This window comes from Falco biarmicus, chromosome 20 (assembly GCF_023638135.1).
Source record: "Falco biarmicus isolate bFalBia1 chromosome 20, bFalBia1.pri, whole genome shotgun sequence".
In the NCBI taxonomy this organism is placed as follows: domain Eukaryota; kingdom Metazoa; phylum Chordata; class Aves; order Falconiformes; family Falconidae; genus Falco; species Falco biarmicus.
The window spans coordinates 4742928-4769822 of NC_079307.1; the positions used below are offsets into that span (position 1 = coordinate 4742928).

The 26895-nt window shown below is 51.9% G+C and overlaps 1 protein-coding gene and 1 long non-coding RNA gene across 4 annotated transcripts in view; one reads left to right on the plus strand and one right to left on the minus strand.

Moving 5' to 3' along the window:
• Positions 1 to 12530, minus strand: part of TRIM29 (tripartite motif containing 29) — a 43906-nt gene extending 31376 nt beyond the window's left edge. For all 3 annotated transcript variants that reach the window (XM_056322875.1, XM_056322874.1, XM_056322873.1), the window contains exon 1: positions 12129 to 12530. The gene's annotated coding sequence lies outside the window, so the exon portion shown is untranslated. The remainder of the gene's footprint in view (positions 1 to 12128) is intronic.
• Positions 12531 to 16676: 4146 nt separating this feature from the next.
• On the plus strand, positions 16677 to 25249 carry LOC130141733 (uncharacterized). Its single transcript, XR_008819149.1, has 3 exons — positions 16677 to 16977; positions 17507 to 17564; positions 22278 to 25249. It is a non-coding gene; the product is annotated as an uncharacterized LOC130141733 (long non-coding RNA).
• The last annotated feature ends 1646 nt before the right edge of the window (positions 25250 to 26895 follow it).

The following is a 26895-nucleotide window of genomic DNA, read 5'->3' on the forward strand; positions in this document are numbered from 1 at the left end:
GGGCCGTGGGGAACCTTAATTATTGACACAAGTTACAGGCAGGACATAAATGCCCGTTGTGTAACAACGATGCTCCACGAGCGTGCAGGAGGGTGATTCACTGAAGGAGTGAGAGGGTGTGTGACGGGACAAGGGCATTAACTGGAGGATATGTGCTGCCTGGGGGAGGACCCCTTTCTAGTGGTTACGCTGAGTCTTCAACTTGGAAAAGGCTGAAGGGGAAAACAACTACTCAGCGTTAAATTCATGTGGAGGACAGGAAAGGGAATACCAGCTAAAGAGGGAAATCTATTTGAATTAAAGGACAGTGCTAGTGTAAGATCAAATAGGGTGAATTTGTTCATTAAAAAATATAGGCTAGGAATTAGAAGACGATTTCTAGACATCACAGGAGCAGAGTTCAGGGATGGCCTTTGAAACAGAGTCTTGGCCACCAGGATCCAAACTGGATTCAAGATGAGCTTGCTACAGTCATCAACACATTGCATAACTGTATGGATGATACTGCATGCCTTCAATGTGCTTACAAGACTTGTTGCACCATGTTCATATTGGTTTTAATTAATTAATTAAGCCTGTATTTCAAGGCTTCTGCTCGTTGCCTGTAGAGGCCAGGAAGGATTCCGCCCCCCACCCCCCACCCCCCACCCTTGATGATTAACTTGGTTTCTGTGTCATTGGTTTTCATGTTTTGTTTTCTTTTCCACCGCCTTTTCATGCACTGGAGACTGGCACAGCCTGAGATGGGGAAGCTGGGTGGAGCTGGTTGGACCTCTCAGGTGTCTGCTCAGCACTGGAACACATCTCCAAACCTGGGAGCAGGAAGGAGTATTCCTTAACTGGGTTGGCAAGGACCACTGGAGCTTTTATACCTTATGCTGGAGGATGCCATATTGTCTTTTGGCTTCCTGGGAGCATGGGCACTGGCACTTTTCAAGTCCTCCTCAGTAACCGTGCAGATGCGATTTTGAGGATGGTCCCTCATGTGAACCGGGGAGATTGTGATTCTGTTCACTGTTCTGCTCCAACCTGTTTGTGCCGATTAAGCTTGTCATACAGCTGGGGTCCTAGACTGGGAGGGAAGTGCTGTGGGATGGAGCCCAAGCTGGGAAAAGATTGAGGGTACCACTGGTAAGAGTTTTATTTGTGATGAACAAGACTTGACAAGTCCACATCATGTGCTATAGGCAGGCTTGATGTCCAGGGCTCTGTGCTAATGGAGCTGGAAGAAGCTTTGCACTGGGTGATGGGTGATAAAAGATGGCTAATAAGGTACATCACTAATTGCTCCTCCTTTATCTCTTTCTAAAAGTCACCCCCTTCTCTGCAATCCCATGGTTCCCCGGCCCCCCTCTCCAAACACCCATGCTCTTCCAAGTTGGCAGCTGTTCCCCAGCTTCCCTCCCGGTGCAGAGTCTCTGACTTCATGAGATCAAAGTCCCAGCTCCCTGGAGAGGTCTGGGAGCGAGAGCAAGTGAAGGTGATGGTACAGGGTGTGACTGACTCACAGTGCCGAGCCTGGAGGAGGCAGGTGGAGAGGGAGAGGGGAAACACGGATGGATAAAGAAGAGCAGAACAAGGACAGGGAAAGAAGGAAAAAGACAGAGCACTATTAACAGACTCTCCCTAACACACGAAATGCACTGAAATACTCTATGTTTGGCAATATCAAGCCAAGCTTCCCTCCAGGCAGCAGCTGTTTCTAGCAAGGGTAGCACATGGAGAAGCTCTCCTTGCCCTGGCCTGCCCTGAAGACAGAAACTGTGGCTCTGTCCCTCCCGAGGCACCCAGGCCCATGTGGCCACTGAGCCCAGCACAGTGGGAGGAGAAGTGGGACAGGGCAACCTCTGCCCCGAGAGAGTGCTGCAGGTGGGGCTGAGGAGGGGACAGATGCTTCTTCCCCTTACACTGGGCTCATCTGCAGTCTGGGTGCTGGTGAGGGTCTGAGGGTGATGGCAAGATCATGGGATCTGCTCTAGCCCTGGTCAGTGTCTTCCTTGTTAAGTGCAAGTGCCATCTCCACCAGATCTTTCTTCACCTCTTGCAAGAGCCTCGGTGTCTCAAGTCACATCTCTGCAGAAGGCTCAGCCTCCTGAGACAGGCCCCCCTGCAGGGAAGATGCTTAGAGGGATGGGGAGCTGTCACCCACCCAGGGCAGCAGGGCTGGTCTGAGCAGTCCCACAGAGGTGGAAGGGCCCCAGCAGGCAAGGTCTGGGCTGCCCTGTGCAGAAACCTCCACGGGAGGTTTTGCTGGCATGAGGGCTGCTGCTCCGTCATGACCAGAGACAGCTCAGCACTTGGGGAGCTGCATCCTCATCCTGCCCTCGCTGGGCTCTCCTGCCTGCTGGGGAGCCTTCAGGGGAGGCGGAGGGTGGCCCCCGCCTGTGTCATTGTGGTGTTCCTGGAAATCGGGAGTGCAGGACGGGGGGAAGCCTGAGGAATGAGGCCACCACACACATCAAATGACTGTGAGCTCAGCTCTTGTGTCTGGTTGTTCAGAGGAATTCTTGTTCTGAAAAGCCCCTGGGAAGTTAAATGGGAAAACATGTTGAAACAAGGATGCTTATTCACTCTGTGACTGAGCAAGACAAATATCCAGCATGTGTGTGTGTGTGTGTGTGTCTTGATTTACTCCCCTCTTCCCTTCCTCTATAAATACAGAGCAAAAAAATGGGGCAGCAAAAGACAAATGAGATGGAGGTGAAGCAGGGAGACAAAGAGGAGGGGGAAATACTGGGAAAAGAAGGGAGAAGGAGAAAAAAAATCAGAACAATTCTGGGAGAGAAGTATAAAACCTAGATAAGAGAGTGAACCTGGGGCCTGAGCCTCCCTTACTCACTGCCATAAATACAGGATAACTTGACAGAAGCTGAGGCAGGGCGAGGGTCAGGACCAGACCTCGAGGAGGGTTAGCATCCACCACTCTTACTCATCGGGAGCAACGCTGCACTGCATGCCTTGCCTGGACTTGCTTGTCCTTGGTCAGCATTATCCCCTCTGCAGCCGAATCCCACCCTCTGGTTTTAGGGTGGTGGCAACTGCCTGGGAAACAACTGTGTCATGCCATCCCCTTCTCCAGGTGCAAACAACAGGATCAGCAAGCTGCAGGGAATGCCAGCAAGGCTGCTTTTTTCCAGGCAGCAGCACAGAGACAGTATTTGGGTTGCTGGCCTGCAGCTGGAGATGGGATCAGGGAGCAGGCAGTCCTTGACACAGCTTGTCTTCCCAGGTCCCTTATCTGCTCCTGTCAGGGGCAGTTCAGTGTCTGGGGCTTGGGAAGGCATCTGCAATTCAATGGGAGCATGTGGACACTGGCCCTGGCTTGCACAAATGGGAGTGAAATTTGGCATCCAAGGAGAGCAGTGTCTGATGGAAAATGTCTGATGTTTGCTTTGGAATGGATCTGGGAACAGGCTGATCGTAGCTTTTACGTCACTGGCACTGAGCTCACAGTCCTTCAGCACCTGTTTATACCTTCTTCCAAGCCCCACTGTTAAATGGCAGGAGCCCAGACTTCACCTCTCATCCTGCTGTCCCAGCTCTCTGCCCTAGCCCTTGCCTCTCTCCAGGTGCATCCTCACTGTTCTGGACAGCCCTGCACACTGAGTCACCTGCACACTGAGTCCCCCTCCCAGCCTCCCTGTAACCAGCCTCCACCGTCCTGCCAACTGCACTGGGGCCTCTTTGCTTCACTCCTGTGTGGCCTGGTGGCCCAAAAAAGCTGTTCCCTGCTCCACCCCTACCCAGCAAAATGAACCTCTGAAGGGTTCTCCAGCTCAAACCCCCCTGCAGCAGGACCTGACTCCAAGTCAGGGGAAATAATGGGCTTCTTGGTGGCACAGGCATGGCCACCCACTGTGTCCTTGCCCTCGGATGCTTGCCTGTCCATCCCATCCTCTCACCTACCTCCCTAGGGCAGAGCTTTCTCTGTGGCTACCGTGGAGCTCTCCTCCAGACTTGGTGGCAGCTCTGTCACTGCGGTAGCAGCTGTATGTGGTGAGTTAAGTGCCCACAATAAGGTGCAGGGTAGCAGACTGGACATTGGCAGCAGCAGCAAGGGGCACAGCCTCAGGCCAGGCATCTGCCACGCTCCCTGTGTGCCAGCCAGCACTGTCACCAAGACTGCCTGCTGGCCCCGCAGAACAGGATGGCCAGTCAGGTTGGAGAACTCTTTTACAGCTGCATGTGAGCTTTGGAAAGTGCCCAGCACCCAGAGGGCCCAAAAGCTCATGCATTCCTGCCTCCCCACCTCGCTACTCCTGGCAGAGCCTGCTTCTCCAGCAGCGAGCTGCTGGCAGAGAGGCAGGATTTGGCCTCCTCGTTGGTGGTATAATTGTGAAAGAGGGGAAAATAATGGGGGAGATTCCCAGGCAGCTCTGAGCCATGTGCTGGCACTACAGCTCCGCGGGCCGCAGGAATGCCAGGGAGTGGAGAAGGGATGTTGCTTGTGCATGAGCAGGGAACACCTGGGTCTTGGGCAACTCAGGGAGCCATCCCTGCTGCTCTGGTTGGTTCCATGCATGTACTAGCTGCTGGCCTTTATTACATTAATTGCATTTAAGTTTGAGGCTCCATCAAGTCCAAACGCAGCCTAACATAGCGTCATGGGGCTGGCTGGCACCCAGGAAGAGATGCCAAGGGGGTGGAGGAAGATTGGGTGAGAGAGCTGCCGGCCTGGGGGAGCTGCAGCTCCCTTCCAATACAGGGAAGGGCGCGCTTGCCTCTGCCTCACACTCCCTGCGCCCTGGAAACTATGGTCCTGCCCCCTGGGCTGGCTGGGTCAGCCTTTCAGGGTGAGTTCCCCATGTCAGGGGGACACATTGCCACCCAGGGACACCTCTGCCGCTACAGGAGGGGGAGGGGGCTGCCCTCACCCGCTTGCTTTGTCCCTCCCCTGCCCCGTGGCAGCAGGAAGGGGAGAGAGGCAGCGTGGACGTGTAGACGTGTGGACACACAAGAAGGACACCTTCGCGCTCGCTGAGGAGAGCGCATGCTGCTCACCACCCAGCTGAAGAGCAGCTGATTTCTAAGAGGGTGTTTCTGATGGATGGAGGCCTGTTGGACGTTGCTGGAAGGTTCCCACATCTCTCACCTGGTGAGCTTTAGTGTTCAGCTTTTCTGGGACTCGGTGTTCACATCTTGCCGGTGCAGCAAGGGAAGATGCAACAGTGAGTGAAGGGGTCCCTACCAGCACATTTTTAGTGGCTTTTTTTATAGAGCAGGGCTCTCCGAGCATCCCAGAGGACCTCCAGGCTGGCTGGTGCAGCGCTACTGGCCACCAAAATCCCCTCTCCCCTATGCCACACCTGCAAGCCTTCCCCAGCATCCTCTGGCCCATCCCAGCTGCCCTCATCCTGCCGGTGCCCTGCACCCTACTGGGGTGACGTGGAAGCCCAGCTCGGGGGTATGCAGGAGGTGCTTCCTCCTCGCTGACCTTCCGCGACCGTATGCCCACACCACGTAGCATTCAAACAACCTCCCCCAGAGTCCACTGGGTTCACGGGAGGGTGCCACAGGTGCTGAGCCCCACTCTCCCCCTCTGTGCTACGGGACTGCGCCATTTCCCCGAGCCTGGGGCGTGGGTGAAAGCCTTGGAGATGGAGAGGGGAGCGGCCGCGGGGGAGCATCCCTGGGGGAGCACCCCTGGGGGAGCATCCCTGGGGGGAGCATCCCTAGGGCAGCCTCCCGCCGCGGTGCCCGCGGGCAGGGGCGGTGGGGCGAGCGCAGCCCGGCACTGCTGGCCAGCCGCTAGGTGTCCTCCGTGGCCCGCACACGGGTGTCGGGAGCCCACGGGGCAAGGAAGCGTGGGCATGCTGGCCATCCCCCCGGGACAGCGCCGGCCTCCCCCCCTCCCCGCCCCGCCTGTGCCGCCCGGGACCGGAGCCAGCGTCCGGGGCTGGGCAGGGGGAGGGGGGTGCTGTGTTGTCCCAAGTCCCCGCCCTCGGTGGTGAGGGGCTGCCTGGGCCGGCCCGGGGCCGTGTCCGTCCCTGGCGAGCCTGGGGGTGCCGGTGGGAGGGAGAAAGGGCCCTCCCCGTGCCCGTGCTGCGGGCAGGGGCGAAGGAGCTTCACTGCGCATCATCCGCCCGGCTCTTCCGCGCCCTGCGGGAGCGGCGAGCCCAGCGCCCCCGCTGCCAGCGCCGGGCAGCGCAGCGGGGCCTCACCGGTACCTGCCCGCTCCGGTACCTGCCCGCACCGGTACCTGCCCGCACCGGTACCTGCCCGCTCCGGTACCTGCCCGCACCGGTACCTGCCCGCTCCGGTACCTGCCCGCTCCGGTACCTGCCCGCACCGGTACCTGCCCGCTCCGGTACCTGCCCGCACCGGTACCTGCCCGCTCCGGTACCTGCCCGCTCCGGTACCTGTCCGCACCGGTACCTGCCCGCTCCGGTACCTGCCCGCACCGGTACCTGCCCGCTCCGGTACCTGCCCGCTCCGGTACCTGCCCGCGCCCCGCCGCCCTTCCCGGGCGCTGCCGCCACGACCCCCCGGCCCCGCCGCGCCCCAGGGGGCAGCGCCTTCGAGATGGATTTTCAGCAGGACCCCAGGGCTCCTTGGGGGTCTGACAGAACCTCCTCCTCTCCTCCCCGCTGGAACGCCCCAGATGCTGGGAAGGGATAGTTAGGTCTACAGCAGGGAGAACAGCCCAGATTCCTTCCTGGGGGAGAAAAACATAATCCTGGGAACGCCAGCTCTCCCAGTCCTGCTTTTCTGTCCTAGAAAGACCTTTTCTGTAAGCAGCATGAAGTAAATGCTCAAGAATAAATGCTATTGCCTCTGTAGGGTTGCCAGCAGGGTATTTCCCAAACACCTTGCAGAATACAGCTAGCAGCTTCCCCATCAACATATTCCCCCTTCATTCAAGTCAGCTAGTTCCTGCACTATCTTATCGGCACACTCATTATACCCTCAGAAACACAGTGTAAACATCCCCAGCAAACTGCTCTTGATGACAATTTCCTTGCCAAATCAGCCACTTCCCTGCTTGAGTGATGGTTTACTAGAGAGGATTTTTTGTAACTGCTGTTGTTTGAACAAGTGAGAAGTAAATACAGCTCCCGTTCTGGGAGCACATGTGTGCACCTGCTACGCAGAGGTGGGAAGGTATCTGTGGGAACTGCTCATTAAAATACTGGCAGCTCATCACTACTGCTTTGTTCAGTTTCTAACCTGGAATTTGGCTGAGGGAGGAAGATAACGCTGGCAGGAGCTGCCAAGGGAACTTTTATAGTCCAGGCTTTCAGACAGTTGGTTTTACATCTTATTCCAAAAGATGGCACCTGCACTGGCACAGCATCTCTCGTCAAGCGCATCAGGGTACCGACACGGGCTGTGTGGGGAAGGGATTGGTTGTGCTGGGGATGACAGCATTGCACGCTGCTGCTGGGCACCAGGCAGAGAGGGGAGTACTGCTGTGCGAAGCAGCAGGAAGATGACAGAGCACTTGCCAGCTTCAGCCCCTGCCTGTCTCCGCTTTCATTACCTGCCACGGCTGCTGTGGGATTTAGAGCAGTCCTCGGGCTGCTCTACTTCACAACAGGGAATGCAGCTGGATGCAGACAGGCTGGGACCTGTTGGGGATTTCAAGTGCTTCCTGTGCTCTTCAGCACTGTAGAGCAAGCACAGCCTAAAGAAAGCCCTTTCAGCTTTCCCTGGTGTTTACTCCTCCACGGAGTGACCCAGCCTGCCCCGTCCAAGCCTGTACGATCCGGCTGGAGCTGAGCCCTTGGCCACGTTGCTCTCCTATTCAAAGAGAGAAAGAGGGAGGATGCGGAGAAAGGGGGGAAAACAGAAACTAAATTAGTCTCCCAGCTGGTAGCAGAACTTCCGTGCAGCGATTCCAGAAGTCTGTCCAATTTCTTCTCCCATGATGAGGCTTTGTTGCAGACCCTCACAGCCTGCTGTAAGAGCACTGTGCGAACTCCTCCTGCAGTCTGGGCTGGGATGACTTTCTCAGATGGGCACATTCCTACCCTGCTCTGCCTGTGTGTCTCTCTCTTCTCTTAACTCATATTTCACAAAGATACATTTTTTTCTTCCTTTCCCCATGTAAATAACACCACATATGGCCACAAACGGTTTGTTCAGCCAGCAGGGCTGCTCCAGACAGGAGCCAGTACTAAACTAAGCAAACAGTATCATTCAGCATCCTGGCCTGATGCCCACCTTAGCAGCCTGAAGTAATGCTTTAAAGAGGGGGCAGAAACATCAGGAGGTGATAGGGAAGCTTTTGAGAAAGGAATTCACATACAGTTTAGAGAGAAAAGAAAATCCACTTGGTGTTCAGCACTGATTGAGTTTGTTTGTTTCTTGCAGTGATGTAACCACAGAGCTGTATCGCTTCACGACGCCTGCCATGCATTAGAGCAAGGTGCTGGCGCATAGCATGCTTTGTACTGTGGCCCTGTGTCCACATTAGCTCTTTGCACTTACGTATCTAGTAGTTGCTGTTACAGTGACTGAGAGGAAGGTTTAACAGAAACTAAGATCTAAGCATAGACGCTTGGGTTTTAACTCTGCTTTTTGGAGCTGGAGGCATTAGAAGTGAGAAAGAAGTTAAAACCTTGTCCGTTCTGTGCTGAACCCTGGTTTCAGTGGATCCCTAGTTCAGGGAACTGCATTTCATCACCATTTGCAGTGTGCCCTGCTTTCCAGGCAGAGGATGTATTGCACCATGCAATGCAACATCTGTCTGAAGAGGTGCAGAAACAGCAGGCTAGCTGGCAACCTTGCTCTAAGATGAGATCTGAAATGGTTATGATTCCCTAAAGGTATATATGGTAGAAGGGGCAATACAGACCTTTATAGCGAGAATCCTTCAAGTCTTGACATGCTGTGACAGGAATCTGTTGGACTTAAGACTGGTGGGCAAAGAAAGATGGGCTGGTCCTGGCATTGTGAGGGGGCTGTGCTGTAGATTTCCAAAGTCAGACTGGGACACGGACAGAGAGTCCTGCATAATTATTCACCTGACACTGACTGAGAAAGTGTGTTCTTACTCAAGAAGTGAAAGTCTTTTATCTAGCATGAAAAATCAATGTCACCAATAACAGTAGTGAATATAAAATGGCATGTGATAGTGAGTAAATTTCTTCACCAGCGTTCACTGAACCAGTGAGGAAAGGTATTGCCCTGGACTGGGTTCTGATAAAGCGACAAGGGCACCACACTGAGAAAGTAACCTTGGATTCAGAGATTAGCTGCTGATTCAATTAAAATGAAATGGAAAGGCAAACAAAGCCTGCAAATACGGTTCTTGATTTCAAATAGGCAAATCCTTGTTGGCTAAGAGAAATCCACAGGAATGAAAATTGGACTTGGGAGCTCAGAGGAGGCTTGCAATTTTTCTAAGTCAAAAAAACAAAGTTCAAAATGTTTGAGAGGTGGGGGGGGTGGGGACACCTTCCAAGGGAGGTTTCCAGTTCTAGCTAGATGAATAACCACCTCAAAAGGATGCTAACAGTAATCAGAATGCCTGCAAGGGATGTAGGAACAGGCCAGATCAGCAGAGAAAGCAGCAGCTTAGAGGTCGGTGTGTGGAGGAATCAATGAGAGCTGTCGAAAGCCAAGCTGACTAACCTCGCAATGGGCATTAAAATAACCAGCCCTAAGTTCTTCGGGTGCAAAAGAGCAAGGAAGGAAGAAATGGTGATGCTCTGCAGTCAGCATGGGGTAGAGATTAAGGCAGGTCTAAATATTGCCTCAGAAGGACTTAATCATCAGGGGGAAAAAAGGCAAAGGTACTCACAGGGAAATTGCCAAGTTCCTGGTAGAAGCAAAATTCAGAGCTCACTTTCTGGTGGGGGGTATGTAGGAAAATACCTTCTCTCTGGGTCTAGAAGAGTGGTGGAAGCCATAGATCCTTCCGCTGGGTTTTTAACAACTCTCTGTCACCTCAGCATTATCACAGGACCAGAGCACCTAATTCAATACGTACAACTAAAAAAGGATGGGGTTGGGAGAGACTATTGTAGGTGACTACAGCAATGCTACCTCACTCCTTAGCAGGATGTCTGAGCAAATTTTGCAGGAGAGAAGTATGTTAAGGCTATATATAAATAGAAGATGAAATTAACTGTGGCTGCCTAGGAGGGACTAGTTGTTTTTCTAACTACTTGGTTTTCTTTTCTAAAATAATTCAACTTGTAGATTCAGCCTGGGGGGGGAAAAACTCTCTAGCTTGCTTTAGGATGAAGCTTGAGCTATAGTGAGGGCGTGTGTGATTCTCCTAATACTCCAGCAGATCCTTTCCTGTTCCTGGGGGAGGAGAAAGGGCTTCTGAGAAGTACTGATGATGATGAGCTTACACCTATACCTGTGCTGGGAGCAGTGGCCACAGAGGTACTTTACCCCCAGTTTGATTACACGGATTCCTCGCTGGGTCACTGGGGAGCTCGCTGCGCTTCAGCAGTGCTCTGGCCACCTTGTTCGAGGCAGGGTGAGCAGGCAAGGTGGGGGGGTCGGGCTCATCGGTGGCACCAATGCCCTTCAGTGTCTGGAGGAGGCTTCCTAACTGCACAGCGAAGAGGCACATTCCGACCAAAGTCCGGGTTCTGGGTCCTCCTCTTGGCTGTCCTGCCGCTGGGCTGCGCCGCCACGGGCAGGCTGTGACCCCATCTTTGAGATTACGGTGCAATGACGAACAAGGCCGGAGAGACGCCAAGTATCGCTGCTGTTATTTCTGACCCTAGCATGTTCAGGTCTCCTCCTCCGCTTCACTGCACACACGCTCGCTCTCTTGCTCTCGCTACCCTAATAGCTCACAGTAACCCGAGTCTGTCCTTCCCCTTTTCCTTACTTTCTCCACTCTTGCTCAGGCACGTTGCTGAGCAGGGCAAAAGTCAGCATTGCTCCGGGAGGTGCCCCTCTGCTCTCTGCAGTGACACGGGAGGCGAGAAGCCAGCTGGCACCGAAAGGAGTCCGAGAGAGGGAGAGGTGGCAGGAAAAGGGGACAGGCATGATGAAAGGAGGAGAAAAAAAGTTAGAAGACAGAGAAAACATTTTTTGCTCTGATTTGTGGGAAATCTCTCTGCTGTCTGTTAGCAAATTTCTCCTGTTTTTGCAGCAACTGCAGCCTCAAGCTACGGCCTGGAAGCAGGGGAAGATGAAAGAAAAGGAAGAGGTGGGAGAGGGCCCAAGTCTTGCTAAACCAGCAGGATGTGAAACCCGCAGTAGTAACTGGCTGTCAGCGCTTTCTTACTGCTCCCTGCCACTTTCCTGGCAGTAGTTCTGAGCCCAGCAGCAGGGCGAGCTTGCGAGAGGAGGAAGGGGCTGCAGAGAAGCAGCGAGGAAGGCAGTGGAGATGGGAAGGAGGGAAAGGGAGCTGGGGCAGTGGGAGGGGAGCTGTGCTGCCAGCAGTTTCCTGCAAGGCCTGCAGGCACCTCAGGGTCCAGAAGTGGCCAGGGACTGCACAGGACTCCCTCGGGGTCCTTCCTTGCCAGCCAGGAGTTTCTCCAGGGCTGCCTGGTACAGACAAAAGCTTCCTCTCTTCCTCTTGCTGCCCTGGCTGGCGGGGAGCACACTTCGACTCCAGTGCCTGCTTCACCTCTTGGCACTGGAGGAGCAGATGGGAAGATATTCGAGCTCAGTTGGAAGAGTCTGTTCTGAGTTTGGGGTTTTTGTTCTTTCTTTTTTTCAAAACCACAGTTAATGTCTTTAATACTAAGCTGAGCTGCTCATAATTCTCCTCCAAATCTTGCGCTAAGCAGGCCTGCTCCTGCTCTGACTCAGGGTAGGAGATGTTCAAAGTGCTCCTGCAGGGCAGGGGAGGGGGTGGGCAGCCGCTTGCTTCATCCTCTCTTTCAAAGCTGTTTATTGACCTTGCAGCTCTGCACTCCCTCCCGTCCACCCTGAGCTGCAGCCTCTGCCTTTCTCGCACCCCGACAAATCTCTTCCTCGGTGCCTGTTCAAGGATCCTATTTAAGGATGTTTTGCATGGGAGAGCACACCTGCCTTCCCTCCAGGTGCTCTGTAGGGACCCCCATGCCCTCCGGCAATGCCAGACAATGACCAGGGCAGTCCCACCCATCGGCTGCGAACGTTCACCCCCTCTCTCAGAGACGGTTCACCCCCTCTCTCAGAGATGAAGCTCAACCTAAACACCAGGCATGAACACAAGGTTTTATACTCACGGACAGGTCTCACTTGCCAGGATTAATCATTACACCAAACGGAATACTTCCACTAAAGCATGAAACTGCACTGGCTGTATGAAAACCTGAATGACTTTGGTGACAAGCTAAGCAAGACCCATCCTGCCCTGGTCATCACATGGTGCATTTAACGCTTGCGTGGCAGCAGGGCAGGAGCTCTGCCACCCCTGTCAAGGGCTCCCTCTCTCCCCCGCCTCCAGTGGCTGCTGGTGCGTGGCAGGAGGCAGCCAGCCTTGCTCGGGACCAGCGCTCGTTATTGTCATCAGCACATGCCATAGCAGAGTGACCTGGCCGGGAGGGCCCAGCAGCCTGAGCGCATGCCTGTCACGTCTGCCCTGCGCAGCAGAGCTGCTTTCCTCGCTCCTCTGTCCCCTGCCTCCCTGTCGCTCTTCTGTAAGGGTCCAGGCACAGGAAGACTGCCTGGCATCTTCTGCTGTCTTGCTTCACAGCTGGTGGCTTTGGGGGGGGGGGCCGGGGGGAGGCTTTGCTCAAGGGCAGGGAATAGGGCCGTGTCTATCTGGAGCTGGTGTTTTGGAAGGGGGCCCCTCTTTCTGACCCCACCTCCTTTCCCCTTTTACGAGAAGCTGGCCTCTTTCAACTGACAGCAGGGCTTTCCTGCCAGGCTTGTTAGCTTTAGCTGGAACAATTTCCTTTGAACTCAGCTTGAATTAACATCTCCATGGCAATAGGATCAGGGCTTTGTCTCTTGCAACCTGCCCTTCACCATCAACAAGAGGTTCTACCAGGAGGTGGGAAGGGAAGGGTATGCCACCCTGGCCAACACCACCACCTCTTCCTGAGGGAAAGCAGAGGCGTTTGCTGGGAGGACAAGCAAGGATGATTCTGTCTGTAACTTCCCCTGGGGCGGGGAGGGGAGGATCAGGGAAGCTACAGCAGATGCTGGCAGGTCCTCTCTCCGTTTAGATTAGCTGCTGCATAAAGTGCCAGCGAGTGAATGTGTGTGTTGGGGGTAAAAGGAAAGCAGCTTGTTTCACTTCACCATAAACAATTACAAACAGTTCCCCTGGGACTGGATTTCTCCGGTGCTGCGCCAATGCAGCGGAAGGAAAACAGTGCTCCCACTTTATCCAGACAGTGTTTTCTCTTCTGCCCTGTGCTGTCACCCCATCTCTCCCACAACCACCCAGTTCCCCTCCTCCATCTCTGCCCTGTCTGCTCCTTCATCTCTAGGGCTTGGAAATCTGCTGCTGCTGAAGGAGGCTGGCTGGGTCACTCTCCCATCCTCTCACCAGGTTATGCGGTGCACTTAGCCCTTCCGACCGTAATATCTCCTTTCCCCTGGAGTGTGAAAAAGCCACACGGGAGTCAATGATTATCTGGCTGTTTGCTCATCAGATGCTCCTTATTCCTCCCCTAGCTCCCCCAGAAGGGAGATCCCCCTCTTCAGGCTGTTACAAAACTTGACCTTTCCACTTATGCTAACCATGCATCACCCCCAGCCCAGGCAACCCATGCACCAGAAAAAGGGACACTTTATTCCCTCCCTATCTGACTCCCACTCCCAGCCCTGGGCCCACGTGGGTCGGTCTGTTTGGCAGTAGTGGGTTCTCACTAACAATATGGGGTTTTTTCCCCTTGTAGAGCGAGAGGCTCGTTTTGCAGCCAAGTCTGGAGGTGGGAAAAAAGAGGCCTTTTCCTTTGAATGCCGGGTAAATTCTTTGGGAGCTGCCTCAGGGAAATCAAATCTCAGTTTCTTCGTTTTGGGGGCAGAACAGGGGGAGATGTAAACACTACAGCAACCGCTTCCCTTTCTCCTGCTCCTCCTCTTTGTTGCATTCCCTGCTCCTAAATACCCTGGGAAGGCAGTGCTGCTCCTGCTCCCCACTTCTGACATCCTGGGATGGGCTGTAGGTGACTGGGCAAGACAGGGAAGCCCCAGACGGATGCTGTGTGGTCCAGAACGGTTTTGCTGGGCATTACATGGCAGTCAAGGTCATTGCAGCTGTGGTCCCCCAAGAGGTTCAGGGAGCAGAGCAAGGTCCTCTCTGGCATGACATGCTGGCGTCAGTGGAGGTTCAGCAGGGTGTACAGGGCAAGAAGTGCAGGGGCAGCACTACAGGGCTCAGAGCTCCTGGCTCAGGCTTTGTGAGGCAGTTGTGCTTGTTTGATTTCCTTTTCTACCTCCTTCCCCAACAGAGATTTTTCTCCCTCCTCCAACAGAGTTACTGCAGCTGGATCACAGCAGGCAGTTTTCATTCTCTGTTAATGAGAAACTCCTGCACTTTGTCCCTTGAAATGGAGCCATGTTCACCACGTGATTTGTGGGGAAGGGCTCCAGCTAAGGTTATGGTGAGAAAGAGAGAAGGGATAAAGTGGCTCCCCTTGTATACATGGTTCCTGTGCTAGGGGCTGAGCTGGGTGGTGGGAAGGCACCAGCTGAAAGCCAGTTGCTGGGGGAATCAAAGCCTGTCTGGCCTTACCCTGCTGACCCTGCGCTGACGCAGCGGGCTGTCTGGATCTCTTCACGCCAGGGAACGTGAATTCATCCCCCTACACTTCCCACCTCCCCCATCCCCATCCTCACTGTGATTAGCACGCAAGAGGCTACATGCACATACCAGCCTCCCCACTCCCATAACCATGAATCATAAACCAGCAGGATGGTTTCCTTGAGCGGGAGAACAGGGGTCGTTTCTGCTTTCCTGGGCTGGCCTCTTCCCATGGCAGCAGCTCTTGGTCAGGGCCAGGGAAACCCCCAGCCTGTCCCTGGGGCAGCTAGCAGGAGTGTCACTGGGAAGGAAGGGGAAATTTCTCTTCCACAGCCCAGGCTTTGCTGCCAATGGTGCCCCAAACCTGCTTGGCATCGCCAGGGGTGCAGCTTTCCCTACTAATCCAGCCCCCTGTTGCAAAAGCATTTTCTGAGCGTGCTTGCACCCCTCTGTGCACCCCGCCAGGGTACAGCACGTCCTTGGTGAGTTTCTGCTCTCCCGCCTGTGCTCTGAACAGGCAGAGCACAAAGTGCCAGGCTCTGCCTCCCTCCCGCTGTGGTTAGTGCCTCTTATCTCAAGCAAAGGTATCTCTTCTCTTGCTAACACAGACAAGAGTGCCTTGACCCTTTTATGGCTCCAGCCCAGTGAGGGATTCTTGTTCTCTTGCAATCCTGCCCCACGAGCTGTGAAGGGAATATAATGTGATTTCTCCAGTGCTAAGAGCCGCTCAATTAGTTCTGGGCTGCAGACTTCCTCGCAGCAGTGCCCCACAAACAGTGTGATGCATTCTCTCAGGCCTGGCGCTCTTGGTGACCCGCGTGCTGCCCAGCCTGGAAGCGGTTGGCAGGGCAGCTGCAAGCAGGACCATCTTGTGTCCTTGGCCAAACTCTGAGCTTCACGTCACAGTGCCTTGGGAACACAAAAGGGACTTCCCAGTCTTCCCAGCAGTAGCTCTGTCTTACTCCAGCTCTCGTGCCCCCTTTCTGTTTTCTTTCACGCTTCTCTGCTTTCATGAATCACTATTTAACAGTGGACTCTGGTTTTACTCCACAGCATGACTGAAGGACGCATCCTGAACTCCAGAGTAGCAGCTTAAGCCAAACCTCTTTGGACTTTGGGGTATTTGAAATTCAGAGCCCAGTTCTTTCATGAGAGAGGGTTGGGAACTCTGGCATCTGGGAACAGGTAGCTTCTTAAAAGATGCTGCTGGTTTCTCCCACATGCCACAGACAGGGAAGGCAGGAGCATCTTGCCTTTGGTGCACTGGAGGGAAGAAAAAACTTCCCAGCTCTGAATACTTCTCAGCTTTTGCATTCCTGCTTTCCCCACCTCCTTAATGGGGTGGGCAAATAGGAGAAGGCAAAGCAACAGGAAACTCTCAAGACAGCTGTGATTTTTCACCAGAATCCGAGAAGCTGTCTGAGCTCGGCAGCTGCGCTTAGAGCTGGGTCATTAAAATGACACAGCAGCTCGGCTGGGCTGTAGGGAAGGAGAGATTCCCAGCATGAGGGGGCCTTCGGGAGCCGGGGTGGGGGAGCCCCTTCCCTGAAATAACTGGAGGACAGACAAAAACAGAAAACTACCTTGGAAAGTCTGGCTAGGGATATAGAAAATATTCCTCTAAGGTCCTGGTGCTGTGCCCAGCTGGTGAGTTGCCGTGGCTTTTAGCCACCAGTCTGGGAGCAGGATGGGGGGTGTAAAGCATCACCTGGAAGAGTTAGGTTTCCTTTGCTGGCCTTGTGCTTCCCACGCTTTATCAGTCCCCCAGCAAGCACTGGAACTGAGGCCAGGCAAGGAAGAGATTTTTTGTTTTATTATTTTTTACTCCATCCCCCAAACGCCACATCAGCAGCGAGCTGCAAGCTGCAGGATGACCTCAATGAGGAACAGATTGTCCCTTGGCCTGCCTCCATCTCACTGCCTGCAGGGACATCAGGCAGGAGGACCTTGAGCTAGGAAGATAGAGATGAGGGAGTGTGGACTGTTTCCAGGAGCCACGCGTTGGGATAACGACACCCGGGAGCTGGAGCCAAAGCAGCAGCAGGGTTGGGGAGCTGCAGGAGGGACTGCAGGAACTGGCACGGGGCGGGGGGGGGTTCTTTCTGTCATCTCTAGTTTGATGGCTTGTTGGCAGCACCCAGCAAAGATTTACAAGCATTAGTCAAGAGCTGCGATCAATTGGTGAAGCTAGCACTAAAACCTGGACCTGAACCAGCTCTACCCCTCCCTCTCCTCCACTGAAACCCACAGCGTGGGGTGATGGCTGCCAGCTTCGCTCCAGAAAGCTGGAAAGTGACACCCCTCCTGAGCACTGGCCAGCCCGTTGCCACAACCCTGCTGCACAGGAGCTTGCAGCTTTCCCTGGGGAGGAAGGAAAGGTGACGTTCACCTTTATCTGCCTTCCCAAGCAGACATGGAGCAGCCCCTCACGCCTGTGTAAGGCAGAGCAGCCTCTGCATTGCTCACGTCGTGCCCTCCCCAGGCTCGGGGGTGAGCGGTGTGGCTCCAGGAGGGAGTATGGCAGCTCTGTCCCTTGCCATGCTGGGCTGGGAGCAGGGTGGCTGTGGAGCCTTCTCACCACAAGCAGACAGGCAGAAGGAGATCCCCACCCTTTGAAAGGTGGTAGGTATCACTGCCAGACTCTCGCATAGCCAAGGTCATATATTTCCTTTTTTTGACTGATTCCCTCATCTCTGAGTTCAAGAGGTACCTGTATAAGCTGTGCTACTCTGATTCTCATCAGCCACCACCACCCCAGATCCTTCATGGGAACAGACTCCTGGCTTGGACCTTGTAACTAGTCCACTCTAGATTCACCAAGCCTAGCTTACAGGTTTTGGGTTAATTTCTTGACAGTCTATGAAGTTTCTCTGCTTTAACCTTGTCTTGTTAAATCTCTCTTTCCAGGTTGGACAATCATTTCATCACTTACTACATTTATTGCAGCAAGACCTGGGCTTCTCAGGTAAGTGCCAGGTTCTCACTGGGCAGGTGCTGTCAACAGCAGCACAAAGAGCCTCAGCCCCAGAAGTACTCGGCCATGAGTAAAATCCTGTTTGTCCTTCTTCAAATGTCACTGCAACCCCATCATCTATCTACTTTGCTGTAATAACCAGCCATGTTCCCCATCCTAAATCAATCCTCATCGTTTTTCAAAGCATGCTAGGTTATCATTAGCTTTCTTATGTCTGCACACATGGCGCACGATGCACCAAGGTGCTTTGACTGTGTTTCAGGCTGGTCTGGGCATCACTCATCCTCCTGTAGCCACTGGAGAAGTTTTAGTGACAGTACGGAGTGAGTGTTTCATGGATTCAGGGCTTTTGTTTGCTGATTGTATCGCCAAGGCTATTGCAGCGTCTGTATTCAATACTGATAGCAACAACCTCAGCAAAAGAACAGGATGAGAAACAGCCTAATCGTCAACTCCACTAAGTCGCCGGGCTGGATCCAGCTTGCATTTGCACAATGTGAAATCCCCAGAGCCGGCTCCTGGCCCCCATGCTCGCAGGGACTAGCACTGTCCCTCACATCTGATTTCAGCGTAGGACGAGCTGCAGAGGCAAAATCCTTCCCAGTGTAAAATCATGCAAATCTAGCACGGAAGGATAACGCTAATGACCTGTATAAGATATTGCGTCATGTCAGACTGTAGCTGAGGCTTATTGCTGTATTCACACAATTGGAAGGGCTCCAGAGAGCCAAAGCAAAGCAGGAGGCATTGGTGTGCCGCTGTGGCAACCAGGGCTCTCGGGAGTGCATTCTGGATTTGGTGTGTAACTTCTGTTAGTCACGAGACCTATTTCCTAATTTCCAGCTCATTTGTTAATTCCAAGTGGCACATCTCATTCCGTCCACCCTGAGCTAAATCAGGCTTGAATTTCGGTGATGCTGAATGTCTGCCCACCTCCTTGATTCCAGGTAATGAGCTCTGTGAGGTTTTTCTGGAGGCACCTTAAAACAGAGGTGTGCTACGAAGAGCCCTGGTAGGGGTGGCTTGTTCAGCCACTCTGCCCTCCTCATCCCCAGCTGTTTAACCCACTTTCAAACCGTTCCGTTACATGGCTTTGATGGGAAGAATATAATGTAATGTAATATAAAATAACAATTTACAAAACTATTTCCAATGAGCTTTAGGACCATGTAAGATTAGGCGACGCAGAACACAACACATCTGTCCATAGATGAAGTGAATAGACATTTTGGTTAACTTGGTGGTTTTTAAAAAACTATTTGAATCAGTGGGCCCATCAGTCCAACAGACTGCCTAATTTTGCATTAATGTTCCAGGAAAGCATCGGAAACATTTCCAACTAAATCTGAAAGAAAAATATTTGCATTTCCCTCCAGGCTGATTTCTAACTGAAATTGCTGGGGTTGAGCGCTTTGGGAGGGGGGTGCTGCTTTTCAGTAAATTTCCACAAAATAGATATTTGCCATTACTCTGGGAAAATGAAATTCAGACCACTGCAAATGCTCAAATGCCAAATTACTTTCAAGCACAAGAAAATTTTGAAATCCTTAAGTATAAAACATATGGCACTTTGCTCTGGAGTAAGATTGGAAAGGAAAAGCTCAATTGTAAAGCTGAATTGAGGATGTTTTATTTTTTAGACTGAAAAGAGAGAGCTTTCTTTTAGCTAAAGGAAAGCAGAATTTTGAGCATATCTGACTGCTTACCGCAATTGCTTTTTTTCCAAAGATGAGCAACAGCCTTATTAATTATTTGCATTGTGGTCATATTAGGTCAATTATTAAATCACTTAAGTGAAAACCAAAAGATCCTTAGACATTTATGTCATGTGAAAATGGATGAAAATGAAAAAAAAAATTAGATTCTTCCAGTTTAAGAGAAAGTTATGAACCACTGGCTCTCTCTGTGAACACAGAAGATTTGGGATGGTTCTGCCTTTAAACATGCAAGGCAAAGGGGGGAAGGAGATCTTTATAGCTCTAAACTGAAGTGGAAAAAATCCCCAAATACTTAATTTTCTTTTTGCTGCTTCGCTGTATACAGGAAAGTTTGCAATGGAAATTAACCTCCCTGGGGAAAGATTTCAGACAGGACTGTGCTGGCTGACTGCGCTTGTCCCCGTGCCCGCAGGGAAGCCGGACCCCTCTGTGGAGCTCAGGGGCGAGGGGGAAGCCACAAACCACCCAGCAGCTCGTCCTTCTCGCTACGCTGGCTGCTCCGGGGTGCTGGCACTGTGCACCCAGCATCGCTGCACAGCAAATCAGGGCTAAAATGTGCCTAACATTTTGCTTTGGGCTTGAATTGATTCCAGTTTCTCTTAACTGTTTCGAGAGTCGACCCTCAACACGAGGCTGGCGCTCCCAGCCCGCATTGCTGCGTCAGGTCTGATAGAGTCAGACGAGCGTGCTCAGCTGTGCAGGGGATTACGGTTGTTCCCATGAACTCCTGCTTAACTGAGCGTCCAGTCCCCAGAGCTCTCAGGACCTCGAGCTGGAAGACTCCTGGGTTCCCCTGAACAGTGCTGTCATTATCTTCACTACCTTACATTTACCCCATGCAAAACATTCCTGTTTTGCTTCCTTGCCATTCGTGTAATGTGGATCAGGAGCGACTGTGACTGCTGTGCTGGGAGAAGAGCAGCTTTCCCGACCCCTTCTGCAACTGGAGATCGCCCCGAAGCACAGCACCTAATTAACCTTGGTTTATTCTTTGTAGCTGCAGAATGTTTTTATTGCTCATAAACCTACCCTGGTCCCTCTCTTCAGCTATTCTCATCTTCTGTAGGCTGTGATTCTTTTTGAAATGTCCATTTTATAAATCACTTTAATTAGTTTTATATCATTCTGTTATATTTATATCACTTGATTTAGGTTTCAGATTGCTTCCATTACATCTTATATATTGCTTTGATTTTATTTATGGTGTTTCTAGTGCATTTGCATTGCTTTCCTTAGATGGATATCATTTTGGCTGGATTTACAATTTATTTCTTCAGTTAGATTTATATCACTTTAATTAGATTTATATCCCTTTAGAATTTGAGGGCTTCACGTAGATTTATAATATCTCTTTTACTAGGCTTGTCTTGCACAGAAGATTTGCATCCTTTTTGTTTTAAAGGATGTTGCTTAACCCAACACTGATGTTGCTTTATCTAGACTTTGGTCAGCCTCCCAATTAGATATATGAAGCAAGAACTCACCACCTGTTTTTTCTCCCCCTAATTTCCACTGAGATCATTCCGGCATAAACTGTGCTGATTTAAATTAACCTCTTCTAAATCAGCACCAGCAGGAATGTAGTGGAGATCATCTCACTAACTGATTCATCAGAGTACCCAGTGGAAGTCCAGTTAGATACCACTTTTTCTTTCCTGTACAGTAAATATCACACCATCATAGAGAAGCTGAGCACGCTCTCCCAGCATGGCAGGGGACCACAGCTGTGCTCTCCCAGGATGCAAGACTCTGGGATCAGTGTCCAGTTGGGTGATGTAGGCTCCAAAGTGGGTTTTCCCTGTCCAAGGAGGTACGCTAATCATGAAGCAAGTGGGTGTTGAGCGAGCAGTAGTATTTCCTCCTCCACTTTCCTTTTCCCTGGAGGATACTCAAATATCTTAAGGACAGCTCAGAGCTGGTAGTCCCAGGCATGGTGGCATCTCCATCCTCAGCATTTCCTACTTGCTGCTGTCCCCAAAACTGTAAATGTGCAAGAGGAGCAAGCACCAGGGCAAGGCCATGACCCCTCACACCTCATTTTGAGCTGAGGTCTTGCAGTACATGAAATTCCAGTGCCAGAGCCTGTCCCTCAACACTCCGGCCAAGACCACAGCAGGAGGAAAGCAGCCATGCTCCGAAAAGCCGCTCTTCCAGTTAACAGCACGGGGGACCTGGCTTTGTATGTCCTGCCCAGCTCTGATCACATCGGCGTAAGAAACCAGCTAGAAGGGATCTAAATCCACGTGCTTCAGGGCGAAAGCCAACCAGTGATTGAGAAGGGTCAGTAGATGTCCCTGAGGGCTGTTATTCCAGATGTTCACAGCAAGATATTTGGTTGTTTTCCCAGAAACATGTGATTCAGGGCTCTGTCAGAGGGCAGGACAGTGGGCCAAGTGGACCGCTGCTCCCAGACCCTACCTCATTTTATCTCTAAACCCACTGAGGGCCTGAGCTGATGGACTTTAATTTCTGTGAAGATCTTCAGCCATCCACACTCAAGTCTGGCAACTCACTCTAAGGTCTCATGCAGACAAAACCAACCTCCCGAATCTCTTCTTTCCCAAAACACAGCAGGACACTGGAGCTTACTGTGTTCCCAGGGATATTAACAGCTCATGAGACATACCACGTTAGGGTACCCGGGGCTTGGCTACGTGAGATGCCTGCCAACCAAAGACAAGCCCATCAGCAGTGCAGAGGGCTGCACATCCTCCCCATCCCTGGAATGGCAGGAAGGTTTTCCTTCTGGTCGCTGTGATTACTGCAGGGCAGCTTTCATGGGACAGTTTCAGAAGGCTTTTGCAGTGGTTTTAAATTGGATTCCTGTGTTTGTGCGGCATTTGGGAGCCCACGTCAAACAGGCTGAGAGCTGGGTTCAGGAAAGGAAAAGAAAAAAGTTTTTCACCTCCTGATGCCTTCACCCTGCCCTGCCTTCTTTGTCTCTCCCTGACCTCCCCCGCTTTGTGTTTATTCCCTCTGTGAACAGGACAAACCCTATGAGGCATGAAGCAGCGAGGGAGGCGAGGAATGTGTTACAGAAAGCCTGTTGTTTGATAGTTGAATCCAGATGTTACGGGAAGGAGCAGAGCTGTGTGAGTGGGAGAGAAAAAGGCTGGAGCAAGAGAAAGTAAGGAGCACCAAGCCTGCCCTCCCAGTTAGACCAGTTAAACACAAAAGGAATGTGAATTCAACTCTTCGGGTACATCTATTCTGCCCCCAGCAGAGGACAGAAGCTGGACCGAAAGTGAAGCCTTCCCAAACCTTCAGTGCAAGAGAAGGACTGACCCACAGAAACTGCTAAATCCTCCTCCCCTATTCCAGTGTGACGTCTTTTGGCCCACGCCAAGAGGAGCCTGCCGCAGGAGGCATCCACAGCCAGTGCTTAGTCATGGGCCCTCTTCACAAAAGCAGCTATTACTCCTGTAAGGAGCTGTAGAACAGTGCTGGTCACAAGGGACATTTTCCAAGTATTACCTAGTAGCTCCCAAATCTACACCAGCAGCATGAACTCTGAAGTCCCTCCTTCAGACAGACCAGCCTCTTCCACGTGATCCTTCCAGCAATCATGGCTTTTCTAAAGAAGGGCAGCCCAGACCTTGACCACTGTTAGTGGATGGTCCCCACCGGTTCCCACGGTTCAGGATTTCTCCGTTAGGGCCTCAGGTCCCCTGTGAGGGATCCTCATCTATATTGTATGGTGTGGCTTCAAGGGTATTATTTTTGTGGCATTTCTCTATTCCACCCTCACTGTGAACCAGGTCACACAAGACCATGGCAGGAGCAGGCTCATGCTCTTGAGTCTCTTACTATGAATTTACCCAGGGGAAAAGGGGCAAAACCCCCTCCTGACACGCCAAGAACTGCTCTCCTCCCCCCATCCTCTGCCTTTCTCATCCTCCCTGCAGCTGCATCCAGCCTCTGCATAAACAAGCATGGTATCTCAATTAATGTGCATCTAATCAGGACATCAGCATCTTGGGAAAAGAGTCTGCATCGGCTATAGAGGTTGAGCACGCAGTTAACCTCCCAGTGCTCTGCCACTGGTGCCTGTTCATTCAATTACACCCAGGCTGCTGTACTCCTCAACCTTTTAATTGCCCAGGACAGAGAATAGGGTGGTAAACAGGTCAGAGACAGAAGATGCTAGGCATTGTTTTAAGACAGTAAAGCTGTTTTTAAACACCATTCAGAATCTTGTTTTATGTAATTGCCGAGAAAAGGAGGGCATTCAGGAGCGGCAGCAGTGAACACGCAAAAGGGATACTGAATAATTTTTAATTAATGAAAAATTACTTGAAGCCTGATTCCCTTCTGTAACAGTAAGATCTCTACTGAACAGCACAATGCAAATCCTTTCCCAGAGCTTCAGATCAAGCCACAGGTCCACTGTAGTAATATTCCTGATAATAGCTGGGATTTAGTCAACAAGCTGGGGGACTGTGAGGGTAAAAAAAAAAAAATCCAATTAACTCTCCCAGAGTTCTATTAGTTCTGCAGTGCTCTGAACAACAGTAAAAAGCTGGTTTTTATGTGTTCAGATCCCCAAAATAGTTGCCCTGATTGAATCCTTCAAAAAGCACTGATGATTCTTTCATGTAGCTTTAAAAGTAGAGTTTGGCATGAAAATGAAAGATGGAAGATTAAAGAGATCAAGGCAGACCATTTGGTCTGATCCCTGACCTCAGTTATACCAACTTTAGTTGAGATTAACACCAGTGTAAATAAGATGAGGAACTCAGGGGCTCAACAGGCAGCAAAAGTTTGTTGTCAGCTGATTTTCATCTCGAAGACTTAGGCATCTCAGGCTGTTTTGGACAACTGCTGCCTGTGTTTTCAAAGCCCAACCAAAAAGTCTGGTTTTCCTTCCCCTCGCCTTTGCCTTACTGCCGTGGTCTGTCTGTGTAAGCGGTGAGCCAGCACGCTGGAAGGAGAGGGCTGCCAGGCTCTCAGCGTGCACACACTGAGCTCTCCTCAGCCCAGTGAGGGAAATAAACCTGATGAGGCCAGGGGAGGGACAGAAAGCCATGGTAAACCACAGGCAAGCTGCCCAGCAAAGGCTGGGGAAAGGACGGCTCCCAGGACCTGCTAGCTGGATTAGCAGTCTGATCAGGGCACAAGGTCTGAGGATGTTTCCTGGGGTTCTGATCATCTCTGCAGCCTCCGAGGTCAGCTAACAGTGCAGTGTTCTCCCTGCCGAAAGCGCCGCAGAAAGGACCTGCAGAGCTGTGAGTGCACTGGGAGTAGCTCCCAGAGACATGCATTGCCCCAGGAACACTGGAAAGCCTCCTCAAGCCCCTGTTCCACCTCCATCCAACAGTACATCATGCTTCCCAGCTTCCGCAGAGTCAGGATCTTGCTTCTTCCCACGGCAGTTTGTGGGTGATCCTGGTGTGTTATAAATGAGCATAACCTAGTGTTAAACCTCTTGCATTGTCAAAACAGGTGTACGCAAGAGCTTTGATGCTTGCTCCATCCATCTCCTCCATGTCTTAACCAAGCAAAGGTGCTGTGTACAGTTCATTAGACACAGCCCAATAAATCACCTTGAAAGAAATATGGCTTGACATCCCTGCTTTGTTTGAGCTCTGGCTTGGAAAAGACTTGGTGTCAGGGCACTGAGCATACCAGCAGGCACTAATTGCCCCAGCGAGCCTCGCCCAAGCCTCAGCCCACACACTCTTCCTGCTGGCCCCACAGCCCTCCTCTGAGCACCCAGTGGGGAGACCCACTGGAGAAGACGAGCAGCGTAGGACAAGGCTGTGTCTTTGCCATCGCAGGCATGACCCTGGGCAGGGGTTGCCGCACAGGCTTTGTGGGGATAACTGGTCCAGCCAACAGTTTAGTGAGCAGCAGGCAAGTGTGAGATGATAAGCCAGGCAAGGGCCATGCTGAGGAGGTAAGTCAAGTTCAAGAGGTCCCACCTGCAGGTAAGGGCTGGGGACCAGGGTCTTTGCTTAAAAGGAGCAGTGGAGCCAGGGAAAAAGGGGTGGGGAGGGAGGGCTGAGATTGGGCGTTCAAAGTTTGTTGTTGCAGCAGTTAGGTATGGCACAGACCTGGGGGTGCCCTGCCTGGATGTGTGCCTTCCCTGACAGCCAGGGCCTCCTAGCTGCTTCATGGCTTCTGCACAGAATTTCTGTTCAACAAAGTGATGCGTGAGGCAAAGGCAACTGGAAACTGCGAACAAGAGGCCTTTCTGAAGAAGCAGAGATGATTTGGAGGACCTAGAGTTTCTTGGGAACCACTGTGGTTGTTGATTCAGCAGTCTGAGGGGAAACCACACTGGCAACGATAAAGGTTGTTTCTGCAACAGCAGAGTTGTGTGGGGCCAAGATCAGCTGAGATCTCGAAGAGGTGTGGTGCTGCTGCACCTGCATGACAGCCCCCTGCAGCCCTCCAGTCACCCGACACAGGCAGGACTCGCTTTTTCTCTGCCACAGAGGATGGGGGTGGGGTGGGGGGTGTCTTGCCCCTCCAAAGGCAAGAGATGTGGAGGAGTTGCTGGCAGCAGAGCAGCTCTCAGCAAGCTCTTCCCCACTGCCCAGCCCCGCGCAGCCCAGCTCCCCACTGAGTTCCCAAGATTGTTTCTTAGAATAAGCAGCTCACTCACAACAAACATCCTCACTCTTTGATGTGTCGCTGGTACTGTTGTGGTGGTGTTTCAAATACCTTGGTTTCACGCTCATAATAAGAAAACTGGCCACAGAGGCTTACTGTAAGTTGATGAGAAAGTAGCAGTAATTATTGCGCTCTCGTCTGTGGGAGGGTAAACTTCAGCTGTTAATGGCCTCTAGAGTATTGACTGATTACTCACATCGGGGTGAAACAGCAAGGGGAAAGGGCCTTCATTCTCTTTGGTCTTAAACGCTCCTGTGTTCAGAGGGGTGGGTGGGAAGCATCCTAGACTGCACAAGACAGAGTGGCAGTGGTCTGATTTTGGACTAAGGTGAAAGGATTATTTGAGGGGGGAGATGGGGATGGGGGGACACGGACGGGGCAGATGTATTCCTGGAACGGATGAAGGGAGATGCTGGTGCAAGTATTTATGCCTCATCCAGCTTGACAGCATGCACACAACAGCAAGTGGGTGGCAAGTGCTGAAGACAGGGTGGCTGTAAACAGTTTTGTTTGCCTGGTAAATTTGCATGTGGGAAAGGCAGGGGCCTTGCGAGCAGTTTACTCACAGAGCCTTGCAAGGGACACTCTAGGACTTCTCACACCCTCTGCTTCTATTTGTCCCTTGCTTGCTAGTGCTTTAAGCTTTTACGGCAAGGGCTGTCTTTGAGTCCAGGTCTTAGTGGGCATTGATCCCTTCCTGGTTTTCCAAGGTGCCGACGTGACACCAAGCTTCTCTAAATTAAGTTTTGAAGGAATGAAGATTTGTAGCTTGGCCAAATATTAGTGGTTTTCCCCAGGGATGACAAAGGATGCATCTATGGCACCAAGGCAAACCCTGTGTCAGATTGTAATCCCCTGCTCCCACGCGCTGCCCTGCTGAAACTTCACAACAAAGCATAGCAGAGAGAGTTTTCTATTGACAAACAGCATATTTTTTTCCTTAACCTTGTTCTCAAACATGGCTGAGGTATTTTAATGGAAATTTCCTC